Source organism: Procambarus clarkii, chromosome 8 (genome assembly GCF_040958095.1).
Source record: "Procambarus clarkii isolate CNS0578487 chromosome 8, FALCON_Pclarkii_2.0, whole genome shotgun sequence".
NCBI lineage: Eukaryota > Metazoa > Arthropoda > Malacostraca > Decapoda > Cambaridae > Procambarus > Procambarus clarkii.
Window position 1 is genome coordinate 52,603,294 of NC_091157.1, and position 13,583 is coordinate 52,616,876.

A 13,583-nucleotide genomic window follows, 5' to 3' on the forward strand; every position below is an offset into this window, starting at 1 on the left:
GATATCCTCCTCTTGATCATGTTTTCCTGCCCTTAGTTTCGCGTTCTCATCCCATTGATCGTGTTATCCTTACCTTGATTGTGGATTGTGGTACCCATTATAATTATGATCAAATTTATTCATTTGATATATCACGGAATAGTGATTTCTGTATGTATCGAACTGAGTTAGGTTGAGTATAAATAGGAGGTGTCACGTATGGGCCAAGTAGGAAGATGCTTTTTTTATTGTTTTTAGATAGCCAATACTTTCCACAGCCAGGCTGTTTTACTCATCCTTGCTGATAAGCAACAATAAATGTTATACAGGTGGAAATGTTAATTGAATATCGACAAGGAAATATACTCCATAATTCACCTATTCCGTATAATGTGAGGGAAGTGTATTAGCAATGATTTGATATTGGCAGTGTCGGAGGACGTGTGGGACGTGGAGGGGGCGGTCCACCTGCTGCTTCACCCTCACTCTCCCCTCTCACTTATGTTGATGTCACAGAGGCCTTCTACTGCTTAGCTTCCCTTCTGATTTACTGCACAGATCACTTCTGTTTTCCAACAGGTGAGTTAACTATTAATATTATGTTCGGGTCATTCTTGTGGTGAGAAGTTTCACGATAAAAAGTATAAATGATCACAATAGTAGCAACAATAGTAATCTCTTCTGGATAATATATAAGAAACGTTATATAGATGCAATGAGGTTTGTCGAATTGCCCCTTTAAAAGAATGTCAGATAGCAAGGTGACCCTCACGAACTTGGTGGTATGGGACCAGAAGAGTCTCTGGAATTCCACTATTATGTGACCTTTGTAATCTAAATACAAAAAAGAGAGAGATGTCTGTCCAATGTCAAAGGCAATACGCTTGCAAAGCCTCACCCAGTTTTGTAAAGTGATTACCGAGGTGTATATGTCCAACACAGTCGGATTGGGTCTGCTTTATTATCTAACTATAAAGTGGTCGGCTCCCATTGTCACCACCATCAAGTTGGTGGAAACTCTGGCACTATGTTAATGACGTAAAATATTCAATTCCCAGGCATGTTTCCAGGTTGTGTTGACATAGGGTGGGATCCAGCACGGATGTATCGACATTAGATTAATGATGCCCGTCTTACCAAGCACTTGGTTGATCCGGGTACCAGGTTGATCTGGGCACTTGATCGATCCGGGCACCAGGTTGATCTAGGTGCTGGTTTGATTAGGGAACTGGGCTAATTTGGGTACTAGGTTGATATCGGAATTGGGTTGATATGAGCAATGGGTTGATATGGGCATTGAGTTACTCTGAGCACTGGGTTGATCTGGGCACTGGGGGCTGATCTGGGGTCTTGGGTTGATCTTGGCACTGGATTGTCTTGGCACTGGGTTGTCTTAGCATTGGGTTAGTCTGGAAACCAGGATGATCTGAGCACTGTGTTGATCTGGGTACTGAGTTAGACTGGGAACCGGGATGATCTGAGCACTGTGTTGATCTGGTCACTGGTTAGTCTGGGAACCGGGATGATCTGGGCACTGGGTAGATCTGCGTACTTGGTTAGTGTCAAAGAAACCTGAAGTACAATGTGTAGTGTCACAGTAATCTGACGTACGAAGAGTAGCGTCACAGTGACCTGACGAACCAATGACCTATCACACAACGTCAGGTGTCAGAGTGACCTGATGCACCCAGTGTAGCGTCACAGTTACCTGACAATTGTCGTTTCACAATGACCTGACGTTCCAGGTGTTGCGTCACATTGACCTGACGTACCAAGTGTAGCGTCACAGTTACCTGACGTTCGAAGTGTAGCGTCACAGTGACCTGACGTACCAATGTAATGTCACAATGACCTGACGTACCAAGTGTATCGTCACAATGTCCTGACGTACTAAGTGTAACGTCACAGTGACCTGACGTACCAAGCGTAGTGTCACAATGACCTGACGTACCAAGCGTAGTGTCACAATGACCTGACGTACCAAGTGTAGTGTCACAATGACCTGACGTACCAAGTGTAGTGTCACAATGACCTGACGTACGAAGTGTAGTGTCACTATGACATGACGTACCAAGTGTAGCGTCACAGTGACCTGACGTTCCAAGTGTAGTGTCACAATGACCTGACGTACCAAGTGTAGTGTCACAATGACATGACGTACCAAGTGTAGTGTCACAATGACATGACGTACCAAGTGTAGCGTCACAGTGACCTGACGTACCATGTGTATCGTCACAATGGCCTTATGTACCAATGTAGTGTCACAATGACCTGACGTACCAAGTGTTGCGTCACAATGACCTAACGTACTAATTGTTGCGTCACAATGACCTGACGTACCAATTGTTGCGTCAAATGACCTGACGTACCAAGTGTAGCGTCAAAGTGACCTCAAGTTCGAAGTGTAGCGTCACATATACCTGATGTACCAAGTGTTGCGTCAAAATAACCAGACGTACGAAGTGTAGCGTCACAGTTACCTGACGTACAGAGTGTAACATCAGAACGACCTGACGTGTCAAGTTGAGCGTCACAGAAATCTGACGTAACAGATGGAATAAGTTGTAACAGGTCCGGACTTGGGACAGTTCTAACAGGTTGAGTGTCCGACAAAGTAGAGTCTAGGGACTTTTGTAACAAGTAGCGTCATAGCAGTGAGTCTTCCACATTGGTGTGAACATCAGATGGTGTTTTATCAAGAAGTAGAAAGAGGGTTAATAATTAATCATTTTAGTAATTATAGTTAATTTAAGTTCGTTCAAGGGAAATATTTTTATGATGTTTACAGTCCAGAGACTGATGTTTTAAGAAGAATTCACGATATTATTAGCTGGTGAGGTTAATGGTGACATATTGCAATGATTTCCTCGTGTTCTTCTGAGGGAAAATCCACGGCAATCTCGTTTTCTTTGAGTTATCTTGTTAGTAGTAAATAAACAGGAAGAATATTTGTCAAATGTATTGAAAGTTAATAAATGGGGTTGTTTTTCCGATAAGTACCACCACCTGGAGTATTAAACTCTACCTCTATGATAACTTACAGGTACTACAACCTAGTGTATTATACGCTACCGCTATGATAGCCTTACAGGTACTAACTTCTGTATGGTGTATTATACACTACCTCTTTGATAACATTACAAGTACTACCACCTAGTGCATTATGCACTACCACTATGAAAAGCCATACAGGTTCCACCACCAGGTGTATTATTCTCTTTCACTATGATAACATTAGAGCTACTTCAACCTGTTGTATTATACAATTTCTCTATGATAATCTTAGAGGAACTACCACATGGTGTATTATATACTACCTCTATGATTTACTTACAGGTACTACTACATGGTGAATTATACACTACACCTGTATGAGAACAGATGAAGAACTGCAGGAATAAATTATCACGAAGACCTACAGCAGGTGATTGGGGGTCAACAGCTGCAGCAGGTGTCTGTGGGTCAACAGTGCAGCAGGTGTCTGAGGGTCACCTGCTCCAGCAGGTGCCTGTGGGTCAACAGCTGCAGCAGGTGTCTGTGGGTCAACAGCTGCAGCAGGTGTCTGAGGGTCACCAGCTCCAGCAGGTGTCTGTGGGTCAACAGTTCCAGCAGGTGCCTGTGGGTCAACAGAGGCAGCAGGTGTCTGAGGGTCAACAGCAGCAGCAGGTGTCTGAGGATCAACAGCGGCAGCAGGTGTCTGTGGTCAACAGCTCCAGCAGGTGTCTGTGGGTCAACAGCAGCAGCAGGTGCCTGTGGGTCAAAAGCGGCAGCGGGTGTCTGAAGGTCGACAGCTCCAGCAGGTGTCTGTGGGTCAAAAGCGGCAGCGGGTGTCTGAGGGTCAACAGCGGCAGCAGGTGTCTGTGGGTCAACAGTGGCAGCAGGTGTCTGTAGGTCAACAGCGGCAGGTGTCTGTGGGTCAACAGCGGCAGCAGGTGTCTGTGGGTCAACAGCGGCAGCAGGTGTCTGAGGGTCAACAGGGCAGCAGGTGTCTGAGGGTCAACAGCGGCAGCAGGTGTCTGAGGGTCAACAGGGGCAGCAGGTGTCTGAGGGTCAACAGCGGCAGCAGGTGTCTGTGGGTCAACAGCGGCAGCGGGTGTCTGTGGGTCAACAGCGGCAGCAGGTGTCTGTGGGTCAACAGGGCAGCAGGTGTATGTGGGTCAACAGCGGCAGCGGGTGTCTGTGGGTCAACAGCGGCAGCAGGTGTCTGTGGGTCAACAGCGGCAGCAGGTGTCTGAGGGTCAACAGCGGCAGCAGGTGTCTGTGGGTCAACAGCGGCAGCAGGTGTCTGTGGGTCAACAGGGCAGCAGGTGTATGTGGGTCAACAGCGGCAGCGGGTGTCTGTGGGTCAACAGCGGCAGCAGGTGTCTGTGGGTCAACAGCGGCAGCAGGTGGCGTCAGGTCAACATAGAACACAGAAGGTCATCCACAGCGAGACTCTTCATCTTACTCAAGAACAACTAAGAATCATCAATCATAAAATAAAAGCTAATCATGTAAGTAACGTCCTTTAGTTTGCACTTTCTGCCAGTAATGTAAGTAACGTAACAATGTGTGTGTACTTACTGAAGACAGTCATGTAAGTAACGCCATAATGTATGTACTTACAGCCAGTCATGTAAGTAACGTCACTACGTGTGCACTTACAAAAGCCATTCAAGTAAGTAGCATCATTCCGTGTGTACTTAGATCCATTCATGAAAGTAACTTCGCAATGTGTGTTCCTACAGCTAGTCATGTAAGTAACTTCGCAATGTGTGTTTTTACTGTCGGTCATATAAGTAACGTTACTACTTGTGAACTTACAGAAGACAGTCATATAAGTAACGTCACTACGTGTGTACTTACAGTAAACACCGGGTTGTACAGTTACAGTACCGGGTTGAGAAGAATGTTATAATTGTTGTCCAGATTGTGAAGAATGATATAATTCAAGCAGGTAATGTTGACCAGACCACACACTAGAAGTTGAAGGGACGACGACGTTTCGGTCCGTTCTGGACCATTCTCAAGTCGATTGAGAATGGTCCAGGACGGACCGAAACGTCGTCGTCCCTTCATCTTCTAGTGTGTGGTCTGGTCAACATACTTCAGCCACGTTATTGTGACTCATCGCCTGCAAGCAGGTAATATTATAATCAAGCAGATAATTGTTGTCAGGTTATGAATGATGCTAAAATAATTGTCATGTTGTGAATGATGTCATAATTGTTGTCCAGGTTTCAATGGATGTTATATTTCCCGTCCATGTTGTGAATGACTGTATTATTGTTGTCAAGGTTGTGAATGATGATATAATAATTGCCTGAACTTTGAGGATGTTATAATTGTTGTAAGGCTGTGAATTATGTTATAACTGGTGGTTCAGGTTATGAATTATATTTTTAATTTGTTGTCTAGGGTCTGAAACCTAGAATAATAGATATGCTAATTGTCAATGACATTAAAGATGGTTGTCCAGTTTGTGAATAATGTTATAATTATTGTCCAGGTTGTGAAGATCGACGCCTTTGCAGGAGCAGGCAAGACTACAACCCTGCGGAAGTTGTGCCAAGAGCGACCACACACAAGGTTTCTCCTGCTTGTCCCCACTAAGTCACTCGAAGAACAATGTTCACAAACATTCCCCATCAATGTTACGGTGAACACTGCTCAGTCTATGGCTTTAGCACAAATTGGAACAAAGTAAGTTGAGCATGCTGGTTACAATCATACTATTTGGCTATCCGGTGGCTACATTCACACTACAGGGTGCATGGTGGCTACAATCACACTACAGGGCTGCCTGGTTGCTACATTCACACTACAGGGCTGCCTGGTGGCTACAATCACACTACAGGGCTGTGTGGTGGCTACATTCACACTACAGGGTGCCTGGTGGCTACACTCACATTACAAGGCAGCCTGGTGGCTACACTCACACTACAGGGCTGCCTGGTGGCTACACTCACACTATAGGGCTGCCCGATGGCTACACTCACACTATAGGGCTGCCTGGTGGCTACACTCACACTATAGGGCTCCCTGGTGGCTACACTCACACTATAGGGCTGCCTGGTGGCTACACTCTCACTACAGGGCTGCCTGGTGGCTACACTCACATTACAGGGCTGCCTGGTGGCTACACTCACACTACAGGGCTGCCTGGTAGCTACTCTCACACTACAGGGCTGCCGGGTGGCTACACTCACATTACAGGGCTGCTTGGTGGTTACACTCACACTATTGGGCTGCCTGTTGGCTACACTCACATTACAGGGCTGCCTGGTGGCTACACTCACACTATAGGGCTGCCTGGTGGCTACACTCACATTACAGGGCTGCCTGGCGGCTACACGCAGACTATAGGGCTGCCTGGTGGCTACACGCACAGTATTGGGCTGCCTGGTGGCTACACTTACACTATAGGGCAGCCTGGCGGCTACACCCACACTATAGGGCTGCCTGGTGGCTACACGCACATTATAGGGCTGCCTGGTGGTTACACTCACACTATAGTGCTGCCTGGTAGCTACACTCACACTATAGGGGCTGCCTGATAGCTACACTCACACTATAGGGCTGCCTGGTGGCTACACTCACACTATAGGGCTACCTGGTGGCTAAACTCACACTATAGTGCTGCCTGTTGGCTACACTCTCACTGCAGGGCTGCCTGGTGGCTACACTCACATTACAGGGCTGTCTGGTGGCCACACTCACACTACAGGGCTGCCGGGTGGCTACACTCACATTACAGGACTGCCTGGTGGTTACACTCACACTATTGGGCTGCCTGGTGGCTACACTCACATTACAGGGCTGCTTGGTTGCTGCACTCATACTATAGGGCTGCCTGGTGGCTACACCCACACTATAGGGCTGCCTGGCGGCTACACTCACATTACAGGGCTGCCTGGTGGTTACACTCACACTATAGGGCTGCCTGGTGGTTACACTCACACTATAGGGCTGCCTGGCGGCTTCACTCACACTATAGGGCTGCCTGGTGGCTACACGCACACTAGAGCCTCAAACTAAAGCTCTGGTGCTGGTGTAAGATTATCTGAACCTAACACTTGGCAGTGCTGTTGTCGCGTGTTTGATCTTAACTCCGTCTCTCTTCTTGGCCTTGGAAATGTAATAGTCATATACGAACCTGACTGATCTACAGTTGATGGCGTTGTACTAAAGCAACTTCCTGCTGTTCTCCAGGTTCATGAGGAAACTATTCGCCCGCACCAGTCTTCATCAATGTGATGGACAAAACAAATTTATCTTAATATTTCAAGAAATATGACATTACAGTGTTTGGATTAGGGATTTCAAAAGAGCAACAAATCTTTATGGTTGGTTTGGAAGAAATTATTATTCAATAATGTTTTGTTCTTTTGTTTTTCAGGTTTTCGTCAATTAATAAATTGGAGGACACATTTGGTCTGATTGATATATCTAAGTTCATCGACTTATGTAACCAGTCAAAAACCAGGTAAGACCAGCAAAGGCAATGAACAGTAGGATGTGTTGAAATATGGTCACTAAATTACTACATTATTTTCTCAATGTCTAATTTAAATGTCATCACAAACATTAGAGAATTGATGTGTGAAAGTCTGGTATAATATTATGTTTCATGTTGATCATTTAAGTCATTGGACACTTAACTCCCTTGGAATTAATTATCTGTATGTATGACAGCTATCTGTATAGCTTATGAGTGAAACACTGCCTCTCCTGTATGTATAGTAGCTGATTGTACAGCTTAATAGGGACACACGTACTGTTTGTCCTACATGAATGACAGCTGCTATTACAGCTTAATAGTGGCACACTGTATATCTTGCATATACAGCTTAACGATATACTGCATGTATGACAGCTTCACAGTGACACACTGCATGTATGATAGCTGCTTGTACGGCTTAACAGTGACACACTGTATGTCCTGCTTGTATGACACCTGCTTGTACGGCTTAACAGTGACACACTGTATGTCCTGCACTTATGACACCTGCTTGTACGGCTTAGCAGTGATACACTGCATGTCGAGCATGTATGGCAGCTGCATGTACAGCTTAACAGTTATACACTGCATTTCCTGCATTTATGACATCTACTGTCATACATGCAGGGAATCACTGCATGTCCAGCATGTATGATACCTGCTTTTACGGCTTAACAGTGACACTGTATGTTCTGCATGAATAACAGCTGCTTGTACGGCTTAACTGTGATACACTGCATGTCCAGCATGTATGACAGCTGCTTGTACAGCTTAATAGTGACACACAACATGTATAGCTGGAAAAACCCTTTCCAGCTATACAACCGGTATAGCTGGAAAAACCAGCTATACAACCGGTATAGCTGGAAAAACCCTTTAGGATTTGTCTTCGCTTGCTCTGCTATGCGAACTTCAAAGTTTCTTTTTGCTTTCTTTATCTCTTTTTTAGTATTTCTAACCAGTTGTACGAATTCCTGTTCTAAACTGACTTCCCAATTCTTAATCCTTTTTGTACCACGCTCTCTTTTTACCTATAAGGTTCCTCAGATCCTTTGTTATCCACTTTGGATTATTAGTATTCAATCTATTCAATTTATATGGTATACTACATTCCTGGGCTTTGCTTAGAATATTTTTAAATAGGTTATATATTTTGAATCCACATCGAAAACCCATTTTACGTCACCTATCGCTGGGTTCACGTCTTGCTCCAAGACAGGCCCACACCCTATTCCCAAAACTTTCCAATCTATTTGACCCAAAAAATTTCTTAGGCTATTGAAATCAGCTTTTCGAAAGTGAGGCACTAACAGAATTTTCTCCTACAGATATATTCCATTCAATGCTAAACCTGATTTCTTCATGATCACTGTTCCCTAGCTCACTCCCTATTTCGATGTCCTTAATTTGTGTTTCCCTGTTAGTTTACACTAAATCTAATATTATTTCCCCGCGTTGGTTCCTTAATGTGTTGCGCAAGAAGCAATCGTCAATTAATTCTAGAAAATCTTCTGCTTCATTATTCCCTGTTTTTTTAACCAGTTTATTCCACTAAAATTAGAGTCACCCATGACATAAATACTGTTAGATATAGATGCTCTAGATATTTCATCCCATAGATGCTTTGCTTCCATTCTGTCTAAATTTGGTGGCCTATATATAACTCCTATTATAATATTATTTGCTTTTTCGTTTAATTCCATCCAAATAGTTTCTGTATGTGGCTCAGTTTTGAAAACTTTCTTTGAGACTACATTTCAAATTGTCCCTAACATATATGGCTACTCCCCTCCTCGTCTAATATATCTATCTGTGTGAAATAGTTTTAATACATTTATTTGATATTCACAATCTTTAGCACAAAACGTTCTATCCAAATATCATATCTGGGAATCTCCCACAACTAAAGTTCGCTTAGGTACTTCCTTTACTCTCTGAGGGGCCTGCGTTTCATTGCTTCCCTTTCGCGTGATCTGCAGTCTCACCACAGCACTCGTCCTCCAATATGACAAATGAATTAGAAGTTCTTAGGGTGTCTGTAGGCGGCTTTATCAAAGTCTTCTTCTTCCCCTGAACTTTACAACTTTCCAAGACGAGATCTTTTTACTACTGGTCTCCTTCGTTTCTTCTTGTTGTCGTTTCAGCTGTAGTACCTCCTCCCGTAAAGAGTCCAACTCTGTCTTCAGGGCTCCAACTAGAGTCATCAGGTCCCTCACTACAACTTCCATATTGCTATGATAATATAACTACACTTAGGAGCTCCGGCTAACACACCCTCTCACCCTTACACAACTAGTGTATTATACCACTAGGGTATAATACTATATATACCACTATACCACAAAACCAAGATAATACTAAACTCGTTTTTTAGACCACTAGGGTATTTCACCACTGGTTTATTACAAAAGTAGGTTTTAAACCACTAGGTTATTAAGCAAATAGATTATTACACCACTAGGGTATTACACCACAAGGTTACTACACCAGCAGGATTTTACACCAATAGATTATTACACCACTAGGTTGAACAAATCCATTCTGCTCGGGTGCAGGGGGGGGGGGGATTGTGTAAAAGCCTGGTTTGTGCCTCGGAAAGGCTACGGGATCCAGTAAGTTCAGTACAACTTCGGTTTCAACCCATTTTACCCTGTCGTAGCTCAGTCGATTAAGGCAGTGTCTGAGATGCTCCCAGACGCAGGTTCGAATCCTCGTCACTGCCCTTGTGGATTTGTTCATTTGATGCATCACGTTAGTGTGATCTCTGTGTGTGACCACTAGGTTATTACTCTACATGATTTTACACCACTAGGTTATTACTCTACATGGTTCTTACTCCACTAGGCTATTACTCTACATGGTTCTTACACCACTAGGCTATTACTCTACATGGTTCTTACACCACTAGGCTATTACTCTACATGGTTCTTACACCACTAGGTTATTTCATCACTATGCTATTACACAACTAGCTTATTACGCCAATTGGTTATTATGCCACTAGGTTATTACACTTCCAGCTTACTACACCTCTTGGCTATTACACCACTAGGTTACTACTCAATTAGGTTATTGCACTTCGAGGTTAGTACATTAATAGGTTATTAATCCAATAGGTTATTACTACTCTAGGTTATTATACCACCAGCTTATTTCACTACTACTCCATTTGGTTATTACACCTCAAGGTTATTACTCCACTAAATTATTACAATACTAGATTATTTCACCACTAGGATATTACACCATTATGTTATTACTCCACAAGGTTATTACACTACTAGCTTATTACACCGCTTGGGTATTTCTCCGCAAGGTTCTTTCACCACTAGGGTTATTACCCAACTAGTGCATTATACCACTAGGGAATTACAAAACCAAGTTAATACTAAACTCGGTTTTAAGACCACTAGGGTATTTCACCACTAGGTTATTACACCACAAGGTTGTCTCACTACTAGTATATTTCATTACTTGTTTATTACACAGCTAGGTTTTTAAAGCACTAGGATTTTATTTAAAATATTATAAATTATATATAACTATTAAGCCACTATATTATTACACCACTAGGTTATTACACAATTAGAATATTACATCACTAAATAATTTCACCACTAGGTTATTACACTACTAGATTATTACACCACTATGTTATTACACTACTAGAATATTACACATTAGGTTATTAAAAAAGATTATTACACATTAGGTTATTAAACTAGATTATTACACCTCTTTGTTATTACACAATTAGGTTAATATACCACTAGGGTAATACACTACTAGATTATTACACTACTAGAGTAATACACTAGATTATTGCACTACTAGAGGCTACACTCAGACTACAGGGCACCCTGGTGGCTACTCTTACTTCAAGGCTGCGTGGTGGCAACATTCACACTAAAGGGTTCTTGGTGGCTACAGTCACGTTACAAGGCTCCCTTTTGGCTACACTCAACCTTCAAGGCTGCCTGGTCGGCTACGTTCACACTACAGGGTCTCCTTTGTGGCTACACTCACACTCCAGAGCTGCAACGTGGCTATACTCACACTACAGGGCTCCCTTGTGGCTACACTCTCACTCCAGAGCTGCCATTTGGCTACACTCACACTACAGGGGCTCCCTTCTGGCTACACTCACACTCCAGAGCTGCCTGATGGCTAAACACGCATTACAGGGCTGCGTGGTGGCCACACTCACACTACAGGTCTGCCTGGTACCTATACTCACACTACAGGTCTACCTGGTAGCTATATTCACACATCAAGGTTGCCTTGTGGCTATACACAAACTTCAGTGCTGTCCGGTGGCTACACTCATATTACAGGGCTCCCTGGTGGCTACACTCATATTACAGGGCTCCCTGGTGGCTACACTCACATTAAGGTGCTGCCCGGAGGCTATATTCACATTTCAGTGCTCCTTGTTTGCTGCACTCACATTATAAGGCTGCCTGTTGGCAACACTCACACCACAATGCTGCCTGTTGGCTTCACTCATACGTCAAGGCTACATTGTGACTACACTCACACTACAAGGTCGCCTGGTGGCTACAATCACACTACAGGGGCTGCCTGGTGGCTTCATTCACATTACAGGGCTGTCTAGTGGCTACACATTACAGCCCCGTTCCTGTGCTAGGTTAGTCCACTACGGGCTCACCATATCCCGTGCTACTTGGAACTTTTTGTTCCCTGCAGATGAATCTTAAACAATAACAACAGAGCCTACACTCAATATATAGAGCTGCCTGGTGACAACACTCAGACTTTTTTGCTGTTGTTGTTTTAGATTCAGCTTTTCAGAACTAGTACCAAGTAGCACGGGCTATGGTGAGCCCGTAGTGGACTTACCTGGCACAGGAGCGGGGCTGTAACCGCTTTCTTTCTTGCTGTCTGGTGTCCACATTCCCACTACAGGGCTGCTTGGTTGCTACACTCACTGTTACAGTCACTTAGGACCAGTAACCGGGTTCCTGATGGAAGAACCTCTTTCAGTGTATCCGACCCCAAGTCAGTAGTACGCTCTTAGGAATTGGTTATATTGTGCAATAGAGAAAAGGGGGATGAACAAAACACTATTTCCTTTACCAATATATTTACACTTTCACCAATAAAATATTTGAATAAATAGACTATTACTATACTTATTTACAATAGTGTCACTTGCACACGACACACAAAACGCACACTATGCAGTATTCGTCAACCCCAGTGTTTCCACCACCTAGTACCTCGTCCACACGTACTGAGAAACATTAGCGAGTTCACCTTATACGTGGGCCAGTCCACCGACACAGTATCACGAGGTGCCTATTCTCCACTATCGCTCTCCAGCTACACACTGGCAGAGGACTTCTGCCACATGCTGCCCGGGGTCTCCAACAATCATATACAGGGATAGCTAACCCCTGGCAGAAGCCTAGCGACCAGCACGATAGCAGCCCTGTCTCTCTCTCTCTCCAAGTTCTTCTCTCTTTCTCTTATCTCTCTCTCTCTCTCTCCAAGTTCTTCTCTCTTTCTCTTATCTCTCTCTCTTTCTCTATCTCTCCAAGTTCTTCTTCTCTCTCTCTCTCTTTCTTTCTCTTTCTCATCTCTCCAAGTTCTTCTCTCTTGAGATTCTCTCTCTCTCTTCTCTCTCTCTCTCTCTCTCTCTCTCTCTCTCTCTCTCTCTCTCTCTCTCTCTCTCTCTCCTCTCTCTCTCTCTCTCTCTCTCTCTCTCTCTCTCTCTCTCTCTCTTCTCTCTCTCTCTCTCTCTCTCTCTCTCTCTCTCTCTCTCTCTCTCTCTCCCTCTAAGCTCTCTCTCTCTTCTATATCTCTCTCTTATCTGTCTGTCTCCATCTCTCTCTTTCTCTATTTTGCTGTATCTCTCTCTTCTCCCTCTCTTCATTTTTCTAAATGCAATAAAGATAATTTTTCCTAATAATTGCAATAAATAAAAATTAGAACTATCATTTTAAAAACTTCTGCTCCAAAACGTTATCGCATAACATTTAAAACATTTATTAAAACGTTATGACCTCATGTTTTATACGTGTACTTTTAAATTCTAAAAACATGTATATTAAATGTAATTTAAAACGTACCCAAAACAATGAAATGTCGTTTTAAGCACGTT